The sequence below is a fragment of the Mustela lutreola genome, chromosome 6 (genome assembly GCF_030435805.1).
Source record: "Mustela lutreola isolate mMusLut2 chromosome 6, mMusLut2.pri, whole genome shotgun sequence".
In the NCBI taxonomy this organism is placed as follows: Eukaryota; Metazoa; Chordata; class Mammalia; order Carnivora; family Mustelidae; genus Mustela; species Mustela lutreola.
Window position 1 is genome coordinate 143127666 of NC_081295.1, and position 17219 is coordinate 143144884.

General features: G+C 43.8%; 1 protein-coding gene across 1 annotated transcript in view; it reads right to left on the reverse strand.

The window, feature by feature from the left end:
* NEDD9 (neural precursor cell expressed, developmentally down-regulated 9) overlaps positions 1-16215 on the reverse strand; it is a 187624-nt gene extending 171409 nt beyond the window's left edge. Inside the window, exon 1 of the mRNA XM_059179253.1 lies at positions 16041-16215. The gene's annotated coding sequence lies outside the window, so the exon portion shown is untranslated. The remainder of the gene's footprint in view (positions 1-16040) is intronic.
* Between the last annotated feature and the right edge of the window lie 1004 nt (positions 16216-17219).

Here is a 17219-nt window from a genome sequence, read left to right on the forward strand (position 1 = left end):
TAAGACACTGTTGTTGTAAGTGATGGATATATGTTACTTAATCTAAATTCACAATAATCCAATGAACTGATGTACAGAAATGAGTTAACACAGTACAGCTGAGGCCTTAGAAAGCCCTGCTTGCAAGGTTGGCCCTTGTCTGGCATCTGGGAACTTGGATTTCAGGAGGACTTCCACCACGTTTGTATGAACGATGTACGAACAATGCGGTTTATGCTAACACCTGCTCCCCTTCTGGGAGTTTGAAATTTTGGTATGTAGCAGACAGAGGGTGCCTAAGTGACCAGCCTGCAATGAAAACCCTAGCCCCGAGTCTCTGATGAGCTTCTCTGATAGACACCATTTCACACCTGTCATAACTTGTTGGAGGAATTAAGCATATCCTGTGTGACTCCTTGGGAGAGGATTCTCAGTAGCTAGTATCTGGTTTCCTCTGGACTTTGCCCCATGTGCTTTTCCCTTTGCTGATTTTAGTTTGATTCTGTTGGGCGTAATAGATCATAGCTCTGAGTACGATTATATCTTGAGTCCTCTGAGTCCCTCTGGTGAGTCATCAAACTGGGGGTGGGCTTAGGGACCCATGACACAGCTGTGTGGAAGTTTTAAAGGTGAAGAAGTGGCTTCCGGGAGAGGTTACCCCAGGAGAGGTAACTATCTTAAGGTCACACAGCAACTGTGCGTTACCACCAGGACTTGAACCCAGGCAGGCTACCTCCAGGGTCCTTGTTTACCCTGTGGAGGTTCTAAGCTTGTAACACTTCCCCCATTGTGTGACTGTGAAGCAAAGGAGGTGTGTTTGTTCAGAACATACAAAGTGCTCAGTGAAATTCTATTACATAATTATGCACCAGTCCTGTATCCCTTCTACCTGCTAACCAGGAAATCTGCCATACATTTCCTATAGGCCGATGATAGATCAGTAGAATGTCTCCAAGAAGTTGACACTTGCATGAAGAGGGAAATGGAAGGGAATGGTATGCAACTCAATGACTTTTTTTTTTTTTTTTTAACAATAATATCTATCCCAAGACCTTCTCTTTAAGCCAAATGGAGCTTCTATGATTCCTCTCCTCTTTCCTTACCACTTCTGCCTCCTTAGGCCCAGGTTGGAGGGGCTGGACACTGTGGTGATGGGGATGAAATCTGCAGAGCTGGCTGGGTGTTTAGGAGAACTGAGGCAGAAGCAGGAGAGGGGCTACGCAGTTTGGGTTGGGACCCTTTCATTATTGTAACCCTATTTTCTACCACCCATTCTCCAGATGGGAACACACTGTCTTGAAAGAATACTTTTTTTTTTTTTTTTGTAGAAAAAAACCTTTTAAAAAAATTCAGTTTAATTAACATATAATGTATTTTTAGTTTTAGAGGTAAACTTTAGTGACTCCTCAGTTGCACATAATAGCCAGTGCTCCTTTATCAAGTGCTCTCCTTAATGTCCACCACTCAGTTACCCCATACCCCCCAACCTCCTCTCCAGCAACCTGCCATTTGTTTCCTATAGTTAAGAGTCTCTAATGGTTTATCTCCCTTTCTGATGTCATTTTTTTTTTTTTTTTTTGCTTAGCCTAATACCCTCTAGTTTCTTCCATGTTGCAAATGGTAAGATTTCATTCTTTTTGATGGCTGAGTAATGTTCCATTATATATACCACATCTTCTTTATCCATTCATCAGTAAATGGGAGATCCTGGCTCTTTCCATAGTTCAGCTATTGTGGACATTGCTGCTACAAACATTGGGGTGCATGTGCCCCTTTGGATCACTACATTTATATCTTTGGGGTAAATACTTAGTAGTTCAGTTGCTGGGTCATAAGGTAACACTATTTTTAACTTTTTGAGGAAACTCCATGCTGTTTTCCAGAGTGGCTACACCAGTTTTGCAACAGAATACTTAATACTCTGCTTGCTAAAATCATTTCTCAATCACCCTCACCCCTTTCCTACCTTTCAAACCTTCTAATTAATGTAGAAGCATCCATTTTCTTTCCACTGAGGAACTAAGTGACTCTAGCATTTCACAGACTTATTCTTACACTGCTTTCAAATAAAAACAGTTCTTCCTGCTAAACACCTATTTGGAATATGTCAAAGCAAATGTATGGCAAGTTGCTTGCTGTCTTGATCAGTAGAACAAGATGTTCTCCTTAAAGCCAAGTTGGCTAAAGCACAGGACATCTACATGGCAGAATCCGGGCAATAAAGGCAGATGTCCTTTGATGCAAAACCTCATCTCCTCCATCCACTCCCCTAAATACCTTTTACTAGAGAAACAAACTTATTTCAGAGTAAGAAATATGACTTCAATTGTAAATGGTGGTGGGGAGTGGCTTGGCAGCAATGCCAAAACCCAAATCAGTGAGACCAAATCCTTCCCTATGAGCACATTTTGATGAAGTCAGATTGGAGGAAGGAGTCCACCCTTTCCATGGATCTCAGATAGTTGGAAAGAGGACTTGGTCAGCCCGAGTGCCAAAAGAAGGAGCTGAGACTTGGGAAGGGAAGCTGAAGGGCTACTTCACCTGTACAGTAGATTTTCTCATGGGAAGTCTTGACCTTTGGTGGGGAGCATGATGAAAGCAATATGGAAGAGGTGGAACTTAAAACAAAAACTTCCCATCTTGCAATAAAATCCACTTTTATCAAAGAAAAATCAATGTCCTCACACCAGAGGTGTGGGCGCTGTCAGGATCCACTGGGAGGAGTTGCCAGGTTATTGGATAAACTCCTTTAAGCCAATGACTCAGATTCAGTCCTATCCAGGTCTTTTGCTCAATTGCCCAATTTTACTTAAGTTACCTCATCTCTTCTACCCTAATCTCCTCAGTTTCGTTATCTGTAGTGCAGGGGATATAATAGTGCCCCCAGGACCCCTGTGGACATTGGATAAGGTGATGTGGGTCAATGCGCTGACTGAATTGTACATCAGTACCTAAATGTTAGCCATGAATATCTTGCTCCAAGAATGGTAGCTATCACCAAGATTGAAGAGGAAGATCAAATGTAAAATAAAAACCTAGTTTTTACTGTATTGAACATTCAGAAAGGAGGGTTACCTCAAGAAGAGAGTCTTATAAAGCTACAGTGCAAATGGAATGGGCTTTGCAAGAAACTCACTTCAACGATAAGTCAGAATGTAAATACCCCATTGCAGCAGCTGAAACCCTCTTCTTGGGCTGGTCTAATAAATGGTCTAAAAAGGTGATAGACGTCAATGAAGACTTAGGTCAGAGGCTCTGAAGCAGCCAGTGATTCAGTTTCTGGGATTAAGGAAAACAAAAATCTTACCAATGGCTGGATAAAAATAACATTCCTTTCTATTGTGATCATCCGACATCAAGGAAATGTTTGAAATTTGGGCAGCATAATATGGTGTGCCTGCTGTGAAAAACACAGCAGCACCCATGTGTCTTATCAGTCTTTGCTGTTGGTAAGAATCGTGGGGAAAGCCAATTTGAGTCATTCCCCAATGCAGTTCACTCTAAAATGGATCACTATTCTAAGGGACTTGACATGCCTTTTTGATTCAGATTCATCTGCTCAGAGCTCCCCACCCCCACCCCGCCCCCGCTCTGCTCCCCATCATTCAAACGCTCTGTGCTTTCTTCACAAATGCTGCACACAGACTGTCATTAGGTTCAGAGTAAGCTGCAATTAGCAAGTCTGTCAGCTTCTCTTACAAGGAACTTATTTTTCAGTGGAAATTTTTGTAATGGTTCCTGTCTGATCCTTAACTCTTCCCCGGAGACCAAACTCCCCAGCTCAATTCTTGGCAACGCAACTCCAAGAGTGAATGATACCCCTTTGGACCAATTAATTACGTTAATTTCTTAAATTTAGCTACTAGCTGTTTTGGCAACTTCCACACAGCACGCCTTGCAAATAAATCCTCCAGAGCTCTGAAATGTCTGACCTCCCAGTCTGAGCCCTCAGAGACTTGCAAGACTGGGTCTTGGTTCTCACAATGCCTCTTCAGTGTGGTCAGGGGTAGTAGGCAAAAGCCTCAGTGTTTCAGGGACTCATCTGAGTTTCATTTACTGGGTGAAGGTGATAAGGTGTTTGCCAGCGTTGCCCAGCTCAGTGACCAAGGGGCTGCCTAGAACTTAGAGTCTACCGCTGGGAAGCTGCTTCTCCCTTCTCCTCCAGGCCCACAGGGGTCCCTTGCAAGTTGAGAAGGAGAGCTAGGGTTGGAGCATAACTAGGAATCTGAACAGAGGGAGAAAGATTTTAAACTTAAAAGACAAAACAATGAAGATCTCTTGAACCTACAGGTGAAAGACACATAATTTAATTTATCAACTATAGGTATTCCTGTAATTCCTCATAAGTATGGAAAATTGAGGTGTCCACGTCTCTCAAGAGGTCATACAGTGATTTTCTTTTTTCTATTTGTTTGAGTGACACTGAGGTAACTACTATAACTACAAATCAACATACAGTGAAAGAAATCATCCCAATAGTTGGGCCCAGATTCTAGAAATACTTGTTAACGGGTGACTGATAGGCGTGATGGTCAACATGATGACGAAGGATATCCTCCTTATATTTCGTCTTCATTCTTATATGTATGAGTTCATGATTATCACCAAGGTAATGAAATACCATTTTGACCTTCTTTACAGAGGCTGAGACGAATTTAATTGGATTATTTCCTCCATCCTAGAGCCTTTGGGTTTTGTCTTTTCAAGCTCTTCTCTTCTGGAATTCTCTTCTGGTCAAACCCTATTCATTCTTGAGGACCCTTCTCTTTTCTGAAAGCATATGCTCTGTCTTCCTCTTCTTCCTCATAGCTAGTATGTACTGAGCTTTGCAAGCATCAGATACGGCTGTAAGTGTTTTGCATATATTAACTCATAGAACACTCAGATCTGTGTACTGAGTCATAAAAACCACTGAGTGAGGTATTATGGCTCTTGGCTTGCTTCTGCAGAGGAGAAACTGAGAAACGGAAGGGTAGAGTGGTAACCTGCTCAAGACCACACAGCAGGAAGGGGGTAGGGGTGGGACTCAGACCAAGTCCATTGGCTCCAAAGTTGCCCTCTGAAATATTTCACCAGTTATCCAGCCCTATCGAATCTGCCCATTTCTTGAACTCTGATGGTCCTTTTTGCTTTTATTTATTTATTTTTTCCCAAGGAGATAGATACTAGTCATCATTTTATTAAAAATAGGCATAATACTCTATGTTCTATTGTATTTATTGCTTTGGATTTAGTTCACCTCTTTTCATATCTTTGCATATAGATCACCTTTATTCTTTAATTTTTTAAAATAGTGGCGTGGTATTCCAAAGTGTGGTTTCCCAAATTATAAAAAGGATCCTTCTGATGGACATTCGGACTCTGTTCACATTTTCAATATCCTGCACAACTACATTTCAAACAGAAGAAAGAAACACACACTGGATTGAAGTCAAATAGAGAGTGTGGGGTCAGGTAGCTGTTCTCTGCTATTAAGAAATAAATTGTTCAGCAGGGAGATAATAGGACATGGACAAGACCAGTATTGCTGTTTGTTGGAGCATTAACTCATGGATGTAAAAACTTCTCTCTACCCAACATTTTGTTTAACTGTGAAATAGACACATCTTGCCACTCAGTCTTCCCAGCAGAAACCTGGGAGCGCCCATGGTGCACTCGCTTAGGGGTAAGGTATTATGTGAAAACATTCCTGACGTTTCCCTGTGGCTGAAACAAGCAGCTGCCACATTTCTCTGCAAAATGTTCGGGCCAAAAATATTCTTTTTTTGGCTATATTGATTTGAACTGTGTTTTTCAATCAGGCTGTTATCCGAATAATGGAGGAGATCCAAATTTGCGTTCCTGGGGAGAAATCTGTCTCTGCCTACAGCATGTGCAGGCCAAGAGGGTGGGCATCTGGCCTCTCACGAGGGACAACAGGCCAGAGAGATGCCTCCGCATCTGCCCTCCAACGACCTCATAAGTCAATGGGAGCAGCTCACGGGTCCCTGGAAGTCTGCTGGGGCACAGCCACCTTGTGCCTTGGCTCAGACCACCTGTTCTTCCCTTCACAATCTCCTCATGCTTCTCTGTTTCTTCTTCTTCCATATGGGCCATCTGAGCCTCAGCCCTCCTGAGCGGGCTTCTTAAAGAGCTCTTCTCCTGGCCAGTAATGGCATTGGCCTCTAACACTCACTTGGTGAATCTCTCGCCTATTATTTGTTTATCCACTCAACAAATATTTATTATGCACCTACCGAGGGCCAGAGATGCAGCACTGAACAGAACTCAGTCCTTCCCTGACCAAGCTGGCCTTTCAGGGGGAAAGAAAGAGAAAATCAAGCAAATGCACCGATATTTACTATGCCTGGTGGTGGTAAGTGCAGGTAACAGAGTAGGTGTCTGAGGCGGGGATGTGGCTATTTTATATAACATGGGAAGGGAGGGCAGCATGATAAGGTGACCCGTGACCTGATTGCTGAGGGAGGGGAGGAGCCTCGCTGGTAAGCCTTCACAGTTCCTTCCAGCGCACAAATCATGAGCTGGGGGAAAGCTTGGCCATTTAGGAGAGCATCAAGGAAGCCATTTAGCGGCTTTGCAAATGTGATTTTTATTCTGCAAATGTATATTTTCTCCTCATCTCAGGTGTAAGCTTCTTGAGAGTGGGGGGGTCCATGGTAGAGATGCCAGGTGATGCAATCTTTAGTAAAACTCCGCTCTCTGAAGTGCACCCATCTGTAGTATGTATCCTGTGCCTTTTCCACAGCCCTTACCACAAACTTTGATTGGATTATTAGCCCTAGCTTGTGGCACTCGGATATCCTAGGAAAATACTAATGCTCTCCTAGAGCGTAAGTTGTGCACGCGACCTTCACACGCCCAGGGCCACATGTCACGCTGAGGAAGCTGGCTCGGATAACCTCATCATTAAAAAAAAAAGATGGATTCTCAGTTCCAAACAGTATGAACTAATGCCTTTTCTATAATGCCTACCCTTGCTTCAGACAAGACACTAAAAACACAATGAAATCACAGGCCAATAAGGTAAATAAATTAAAGCAACCAAAGAAACAAGCACCATCAAACCGTCCTGTCTTTCCAATCAATGCTTCTCAAATCAGAACACACTGATGAAGCGTTTCTTTTATCCATCTTGCCATAAAAATAAAGAAATTATGAAAAAAATCAACTAACTTGTGTACAATGTGCCTTGGTCATTTTATTTTAAATACATCAGTATGCAATTTGTCACTCCTTACTGAACCGGATGTGCTTTTAAAAGCGGTTTAATGGATAGCGTGCTGTGTATAATTGTGGAAATGTGTTTAAGGTCATTGTATAATTTATATCTGAGGTCCCTTGTCAACCATGAGGTCCATGAAGACACAACCTCATTATATCCTGATATCATATTATCAAGGAAAATTCTATTTGATTGACTTGTGTTGTGTTTGCATTGCTTCTTAAGGGCAGAAAACCTACAAGTGATTTTAATTACTAAGACATCTTTTATATATGAATTCCTTAGAAATGGGGATTTTGCCCACTTAGCTTCACTGCTAAATCCTCAAAACCTAGCACAGTGCCAGCCCATAGGGGTCCCTTAACAAATGTTGAGTAAATAACTAACATACTTTCTGAAATGAGATATGGTACCTGTGATGGTTAATTTTATGTGTCAACTTGGCAAGACCAAGAGACCCAGATATTTGTTCAAAACTTATTTTTTTAATTATTTTCAAGCCTTATTTTAGATGTTACTATGAAGTTATTTGTTAGGTAAGATTAACATTTAAATTATTAACTCTGAGTAAAAGAGATAACCTTCTATAATGTAGGTGAGCCTCATCTAATCAGTTGAAAGTCTTCAGAGAAAAAGCCTGGTCCCCCTCAGTGAGAATTCTGCCAGCAGACTGACTTTGCACTCAGCTCCCACAGCAGCTCTTCCCCAGATCTCCAGCCTACTCTGCAGATTTTGAACTTACCAGCTTCCATAAATGCATAAGCCAAATTCTTAAAATAAAACTCTCTGTATACAAACATATATGCTCACCTGCTATGGGTCCTGTTTCTCTAAAGAACATTGACTCATTCAGTATGCCCTAATCTTTTATTCTTTCAATGAATCAATCACTATACGTTATTTACCAAGAATCATTCTTACCCACCAAGACCCCGCAGCCACCAAAGCCAGACCAGCAACACAACCTTGGAGAGCTTTTGTCCTCAACTTTTCCACTCTGGTGGAGGGCCAGAGAGAATCAGCTCCTCAACGTTTCATTTCTCTTATGATACAAAGCACCTGTAGAGCTTCTCTCTAGAGAAACAGGTGCCAAGAGAACCCTGTACTTGCTAAAGCCATTTTGTGAAGGTGTTATGGGAGGTACCAACTTACTATTGCGGTTTTAGGGGAAAATACTTCCCATGGTGGTGTGGAGCCATTAATAGTATCACTTCCTCTAAATATTTCCATTCTTTACAAGTGAAGCTGGGGGTGGGGAATTTCCATCGTGGAAACTAGCCAAAGGTTACAAAAGGTTCACGGACACTTTACCATTTGATGAATGTGTGGTCGCTAATGGGTCCCCTATACATTAAAGGAAAATGATTGTAAAAATGTATCAGCGGGAAGCCTCTAGGGGAGCGTGGTATGAAATTCAGTTCTCTTCGGGATCTAGCAAAGTGATTAGCAGTCACAGAGCCCGTTTGCTGACCTGGGGAAGGATGCATTTACAGAGTAAGTATTCAAATAGAGCCTCCCACCAAGGGTTTATGCGGTAGGAGAAGCGGACATGGAGAAGAGAAGCCTTCTAACTGTGCCCACAGCAAGCACGGTTCTTGTGTGGGAGTACATTTTATCTCTGAGAGTGATTTTTATCTCTTTCTTCCCTCCACTTAAAGCCCCTTTCCTCCTCTGATGTCTTTTTCCTTCTGGCTCTCAGTTCTCTACTTCAGCTCTACTCCACTTCTCCCCAGTTAAAACCTGTTTCCAATATGCAGCAAAGCTGCACACCTCTGCTGTGTAGCATTTTTTTTTTTTTTTAAGATTTTATTCATTTGTTTAACCCAGAGAGAGCCAAAGAGCACAAGTTGGGGAGGGGGAGCGGGAGAGGGAGGAGAAGCAGGCTCCCTGCTGAGCAGCGAGCCTGATGTGGGGCTTGATCCCAGGACCCTGGGATCATGAGCTGAGCTGAAGGCAGAGGCTTAACCGACTGAGCCACCCAGGAGCCACTGCTGGTAGCATTTTGTGTGTGTGTGTGTGTGTGTGTGTGAGAGAGAGAGAGAGAGAGAAAGAAAGAAAGAGAGAGATTTGGGGAGTGTGTGCCTTCCTGAAATTATACTCTGAGCCTTCATCTTTGGCAGTTACCCAGCTTTGTCAATGGATAGAAATGATAGATGGTCATATGGTTACACAGAATGTTGTACAACCATCAAAATAACTCAATGCCTATTTGAATCGACACGGATAACCCTCAGAAACAATGCTGAGCCAAAGAGCCAGACATGGAAACATATGTATGGTAGGATTGTATTTGTTTCAAGTTCCCAAACAAACACAAATAAACTGCATATACAGTATGCATAAATTATATATGTTAATCTTTATAGAAATACATTTATGCATAAATTACACATACACCAATGATATTTGTATACATATGAGGCCAGATCCAAAAAGAAAAGTAAGGGAATATGATTAACACAAAATTTAAGACAGCAGGTCCCTTGGGGGGGCGGTGCGTGGATAGGAATGCATACAATTGATAAGGGGCATGGATCAGGCTTCAAGGGTCATTAAGGTGAGCAACAGGTAAACAGACATTTGTTTTATTTCCATTATAATTTAGAATATATGTCTACATAACAGGTACTTCTTTGTGGTAGGAAACGTTTCACAATATCTTAAAATTTTTCTAAAGTGAAATTTTTTAGGTTATTAATCCTCACTTATCCTCCTTGGGAAAGGAAGGGAGGGGCTCATGGAATAACAGCTGCTTATAAAAATTAAAGAGAGAGGGTGCCTGAGTGGCTCAGTGGGTTAAGCCTCTGCCTTCAGCTCAGGTCATGGTCTCAAGGTCCTGGGATCGAGCCCCACATAGGGCTCTCTGCTCAGCAAGGAGCCTGCTTCTCCCTCTCTCTCTGCCTACTTGTGATCTTTGTCTGTCAAATAAATAAATAAAATCTTTAAAAAACATTAGAGATTCTTTGAGTTATCATCCTCCATCAACCAATGCTTCTAATCTGAAGCGAATGTGAAGGTTCGAACATGGAGGCACTGACACCTTTCGCCATTGCTGAGTGACTTCTGAGCCCCTGGTTTGCTTCCTCAGGGCAGAACCGCCATGTTTGTAAGGGAGCCTTGTGGTGGGTCCGTTTCATATTGTTTCCCATCACCGCCTGGGTATTTGGGAGCCATTGTGGGCTCACTAAAGTTGTTTATTGGAATGAGCAAAAATCAGCAGGTGGCGCCTAGGTGGCTTAGTTGGGTAAGTGACTGGACTCTTCATTTTGGTTCAGGTCATGATCTCAGGGTCTTGAGGTCATCCATCAATCCCCGCCTGTTGGGCTCTCTGCTGGGTGTGGATTCTCTCTCTCCCTTTCCTTCTGCACCAGCTTTCTGCTCGCACCCCCACTTAATCTCTCTTTAAAAAAAAGCACAGCTAAGGATGGTGTATTACCACCTACCTCGGATGTCCCTGTCCTTCCTGGCCATGCATCACTCACATGGCAGGTGCTAGGTGGAATGAGATGCAGCTGTGACCCGGAAGAGTATCTGCTCTAGAGAAGCTCTGCCAGTCTTCTCTCAAAATCCTACCTTCCACATCTGCTATCGGGTGTGTTGCCAGTGCAATTAGTAACATGATTTTTTTTTTTAAATTTTATTAACATATAATGTATTGTTTGTTTCAGGGGTACAGATCTGTGAATCATCAGTCTTACACAATCCACAGCACTCACCAAAGCACATACCCTTCCTAATGTCCATCACCCAGCCAGCCTCTCCTCCCCCCCACCCCCCAGCAACCCTCAGTTTGCTCGACTCAGTGTTTTTTTAACTTAAATATGTTTATAGCAGAAGATAACTTATACCACTCCTGCAGATAAATAACCAGTGCCATTAAGGTTCATAGAAGGTAATCATGAGAAATAGATATGGAAAAGCAAAACCATCCTGTTAAATTTTAGATCACGAGCATTGCCTGCCAATGGCTCATGGCCCAAGGCCCACTTTCTTTCTGTTGAAAATGATACATGGTCAATGGTTAGAGAAGGTTAAGATCAGACCAAAATCAGAGGTTCAGAAGAGTGAAAATGGAAACGTTTTCCATGACAAAATCTAGTGACTCAGCATGATTTTAGGCCCTATCTCTATATCGTGTACCATGTACAATTATCATATGGTGCCCCACAGTTGGGAAATTTTGATCAGATGAATTGCAAAGAGACTGATGAGCAGAAAACCAATGGAGGGGGCTTGTCGTAAGATGCGGCACAGCTCTGCAGAGGACTTGTGAAGTCTAAAGGCGCTCTTCCTGCGGCGCCTGGCTGGCCCAGTCGTTGGAACATGTGACTCTTGATCTCAGGGTCATAAGTCCAAGCCCCATGTTAGATGTAGAGATACTTGAAAACAAAAACTTAAGAAAAAAAAATATAGGAGCTCTCCCTGTGGTAGTACCTGGGTGCTTTGTCTAAGCGGGATCTCAGAAGGAGATGAGGAGGACCTTGAATGGATATGAGAGAGATCAAAATGCCAATGTCTAAGATTAAATACGGAACAGCGGATGACATGGCCCAAGTGTCCACAGTGCTGTGTAGCAGGTGGTCTCAGCTTCAGTTTCACCAGAAGCAGACGCTGACTCAGATTCAAGTGCATGTAGTTTAACAAACAATCCCAGGACACTTTGACAGGGAGCAGGTGTGGGGGAGGGCTAGCCAGAAGGGAAGGGCACACTAAAGACGCGTTATCTATCGAGCCAGCTGCCACTGTGGGCAACTGAGCTTGAGCTCACGTGGAAACTTAGGGACAAAGGTAAGAGGCTTGTCTTAGAGTTATCCCACTCGGGCCTGAGGAAGCGGAGATATTTATGGTCCATTGGAGAATTAGTTTCTGGGCATTTTCGTTCACCTTTAGGCAATTACAGGGGCTCTGCCTGGCTTAGAGAAAGCTCTCAGGTCTTGAGATAAAGATTCAGGCTGTTAGAAGTTAGGTCAGTCCTGGCAAACGGTAAGAGACTCTTAGCTATAGGGAACAAATTGAGGGTTGCTGGAGGGGAGGTGGGCAAAGACTGGCTGACGGGCATTAAGGAGGGCACGTGAGCACTGGGTATTGTCTGCAACTGATGAGTCACTAAAGTCTACCTCTGAAACTAATAATAAGGTATATATAAATTAAATTGAATTTAAATAAAGAAACAAAGGGATGTCCCGTAGAGGTGAGCAGCTTTAAAGGAAGACAAACTGAAGGAGTTAGCATCCCCTTAACTATGAAAAGAAGGAGGAAGGGGGGGAGGAGGGGGGGAAGGAAGAGGAGGAGGGGGAGGGGAGGAGAAGTTATTTCAGTCCTGATGAGCCTAAACTAAAGAGATCTAGGTAGGAAACTGACTGCCTTTACTATACCTTCCCTCTGCTAGAAACTTAAAAAAAAAAACAAAAAACCTGTCCTGTTTAATCCTTACCAGAGCATTCCAAGAGAGTTAGTTCCGCTCATTTACATACAGAGAAAGAAGAAACCGAGCTGCTTCACTTGCCCAAAGTCACCCACAGCCTGTGTTCTATGCCTCCGGTTACACCTGCCTTGTCTTCTCTTTCAGCATCCAGGTGAAATTCACATAACATCCAGTAGATATTTTAGAGGACCATTCAGCGACATTCAATATTTCACAGTACTGTGCATTCATCCCCTCTACCTAGATCCAAAGCATTGTTGTCACCCCAAAAGGCAATCACAGACGCATGAAGCCTTTGCTCCGCATTTTCCCCTCCCCCGCCCCCAGCAGCCACCAATCAGCATCCTCTCTCTATGGGTTGACCCATTCTGGATAGTTCACACAAACGGAATCATGTACTTGTTGTGCCTGGTTTCTTTCACTTTAGCATAGTGTTTTGTTTTATTTTTTAAGGTAGATTTGTCTGTTTGTTTGTCTGTTTGTTTGTTTGTTTGTTTGACAGAGAGAAAGAGAGCAAGAGAGCCCAAGCAGGGGGAGCAGCAGGCAGAGGAAGAAGCAGGCTCCCCGCTGAGCAGAGAAGCCCCACAGGGGACTTGATCCCGGGACTCTGGGATCATGACCTGAGCCAAAGGCAGACGCTTAACCTACTGAGTTGCCCAGGTGCCCTCACTTTAGCATAGTGTTTTTGAGACTTACCCATGCTGTAGCAGGTATCTGTACTTCGTGTTTTGTTTGTTTATTTGTTTGTTTGTTTTTTGGTGGCTGAATCATATTCCACGGTATGGTTGTACCACAATTTGCCTCCCCACTCACCTGCTGATGGACAGGCAAGCTGTCTCCTCTCCTAGGCTGTTGCAGCTAGTGCTGCTATGAAAGTATGAGTGCATGTGAATATATGAGTCCCTGTTTTCAGTTCTTTTGGATGGAAGCGCTGGGTCATATGGTAATTTCGTATTTGACTTTTCACGAAACCCTCCCAGTCTCCTTGAAGGGACCCTTCTCTTCTATCTCGATTTAAATGTTAGAATTTCTTGAGACTCAATTCTCTCTCCTTTTTAAAGACTATATTTATTTATTTGAGTGAGAAAGAGAGCACAAGCAGTAGGGAAGGGGAGGGAGAGAGATAGAGCAGAGAGAGAATCTGGGGCAGACTCCATGCTGAGCGAGGGCCCGACACTGGGCTCAATCTCACAAACCTGAGATCATGACCAGAGCGGAAATCAAGAGCTGGACGCCCAACCGACTAAGCCACCCAGGCACTTCCTCTTTGGGATTCAATTCTAAGCCACCCGCCTGCTTTGTCATTCCCCTCCGTCAGGTGTGTATCACGCATACCCATGGCGGCGATTACCAACTCTCCGTGTGCCGAGGATCCCAGACCTCTGTTTGGAGCTCTAGATATTGGTCAGTGTTGACTGCTGGGCTGATGTCTGCCTTTGGATCAGTTCTAGAACTAAACTAACCTGGGCCTGGTCCCCACCCACTTCACCAGTCTCTGAGATCGACAAGCAACATCAACATCCATTTGCATGTGCAAACCAGGAAACTGGGGGTCACCTTTGACACACCCCGCCTCCCCTGCTCTCCTATTCTGTCCACCACCAAGTCCTGTTGATTTTCCTTTCAAGATGACTTTTCAATCTGTGTGATACTCTCTGCTGCCACCACGCTTGGCTGTACTCACACAGATAGGCTGGCTTGGCCGAATTCATGCACCTTCTCATTGGTCTCCCCGATAGCTGTGGAGAATGGATGGGAGGGGGTCACACCATCCATTCTGCACACCGATCGGAAGGAATTTCTGAGAAATGCAAAGCAGACCACGGACCCTCTACCTTCTGCATAGCTCTTAGAATCAGCAGCATGTTTTACGCTGAAACTCTGGGCTCACTTTGAGCCACTCCCCACATCTCTCCTGTTGCACTGGCCCTTTTGCCAGGTAATTCTGCAGCCTCCTACCTCAGGAAATGGTCCCCGCTGTTCCCTCTGCCTGGAGCGTAGACTTGTGAACTCCTACGCCTTTTTTCAGTTCTAGTCTCACCTTCCTTCTAGAAACCTCCCTGCTTCCCAGATGAGATCAGCTTCCCCCACAATATGTTCTGATCCTTATCACATTCCTGTAATTAGTAATTAACATCTGCTTCTCCCCTGGACTGTAAACTTTTTGGAAGCAGGACAACATACAATTTTGCTTCATCTTGTGTAAGGTTTGACTTAAAAGTAGCTGCCACACAGTGAAAATTCCCGAGATAGGTGTTAAATACATGAATTAACTAATTAATGAGAAATAGAGCACCACCTCAAAGCTGATTTCTTTTTTTTTCCCCCAAGAGCAGCTGAATTTATTTGATTGAGAACATCCTATTTTTTTTTTTTCAAAGCTGATTTCACCTCCTTCCCTCTCCACTACTCCCCTTTGACATTCTTAAAAGAGGAATGTCCTTGAAAATGGGGAGGAATTTCCTCCCAAACTTGGAAGGAAGCAGAAACAAGGAGGAAAGCCACTTGGTTGGTTCCCAGAGTCCTGTGATGGGCAAATGCTTTTTGCACCCACTTCTGGTGGGAACCAGCTTCTGGGGAAGAGGAGGGGACTCCTGAAGCAGGAGTTGAGAAGACCAGAGCACCCAGTCTCAACTCTCATCACTGACATACAGGAAAAATAAAAATAAAATAAATAATAAATAAATAAATATGAAAAAAAAATAGGGGGAAGGTTTTCAGGTTGTGTATGTTCTTCATTTTGAAATAATTTCAGCAAGATGAAAACCCTTTGTTGAAGAGAAGGCAACCGAATGAATGAATGAGTGACGTGACTTAGTAAATATTGAGAAAAGGAAGGATGACAAAGCTATTGGGGTGGCCCCGTTGACTAAGTAGAATGCTCCCAACCCCTTAGAGATTATGCTAAGGACAAGGTCTGCAGGGCTGGACACCATGAGTCCAATACTCAATCATGGTTTCTTACCCCCTCAGGGGTCATTCCCAGAGGACCTGAAAATAACATTATAAATGACTTGAATCTGCCATCAAGTATCAATGACAGCCCACATTTGGGAAGTACTGAAATCATTTAGGGAAAGCCAAGGCACAAGGTTCTCACAGGTAATCTCTCCGAGGAGGGCGGCCAGGGGGAGGAGACATGCAACTTCTACACCAGGAAGCACCTACCAAGATGATTCAAAAACCAGAATCATGTAGCAGTTAGCTTGCATTAAAGCCTGTGCCTACAGATCAACTTGGAGGAAACCCAGGGTCCCTCTTTTCTCCTTCGGGGCATGCCGAGTCCCTCTGGGCTCCAGTTAAGGGGTATCAACAGTGGGGAACACTAACGGATGTCTGACACCATCTCAGGAAGTCAGAGTCTGAGTGAGTCTCCCCACACCCTCAGGCCCCAGCAAGTGTCTGGGAACTCACCAGGGGCAGGACCACTGTTGCTGGCTCATCGGGTGGTCCCTGGTGTTCTCGCCCTCTCTCTGACCAGGCAGGTGGGAGGCGGCAGCTCAGTCTTGCTTCATGATTATGCCTCTGTCTTGCTGCAGCCACCAGACTTGCCTCTCAAGGCAGCTGCAAGCATTTCCCTACTGGGCAACCACACACATAGAATGTGAGTGGCGTCTGTACGTGTGTTTTTCCTTCCGGTTGCTGCAAGTGATGTTGTCTCGGTTCATTTCCTCCCTGTGCCACATTTTTTTTTTCTCTGATACACTGGGGGCAATTTGTAGTTTAGGGACAGGTGGGAAATCTAGCTCTACTCCAGACTGCTTGTTATTTTGACAAAGAGAGGGGATCTTTAAATTATTTTCGCAATGAAATGTAGGGGAGTGGCGTAAGCTCCTTTCCAGGCTGCATGCAGGCAAACATCAGGGTATTGCAAGGCTAACCAGATTAGGATGTTGTGGTTTTATGGACTTAAAATATTCTAAAGATTTCTGTTATAAATTGACGTGAAACATCTTTTCATTTAACTAGTCTTTATTGAGTCTGTACATGGCCAGAGCACCCTGCTAGGTACTGGGTACCCATGAGGAGAATTCCTATTTCCAGGTATAGAAACAGAGGCTGAGCATGCGGAAGGGAATTTGGAAGTCACTTAGTCCCAAATCCTTTGTCTTCTCGCTGTGCTTTTGGGTAGCCGCCGAGTGGTGCAGTCTGAGGCTAACCACCTGATGGTTGCCCTTTAAACGCTTTTGATCTTTCTGTGACTCAGCTTCCTCATCTGTAAAATGGGAATAGTCATAGGATTGTTGTGGGAATTCAATGAGTGGTTCTATGTAAAGTGTTCAAAGGGTGGCTGCCATGAGTATATGAATGTTTGCTATTATCACTCGTGGTAAGTTTCATGAGTATGAGGTCAAACCTTTGCTTTTTACCATCTCTTTCCACTTCTTGTCCCATGCTGGTGCCTAAAAATGCCTGGGGAACACAGAGGGTGGAGGAGAGAGGGAGATGGTTGGAGGAATTGATACTCCGCAGCAATCAGGTGGCATGGAACCCTCCTACTCTTGCTTGCTCTATCATTAAGACAAGCAAAGCACTTGGCGCTCCCTTCATTCTTGTCCCCTGTCCATGCTGCATATTGCATTCTTGTGATTT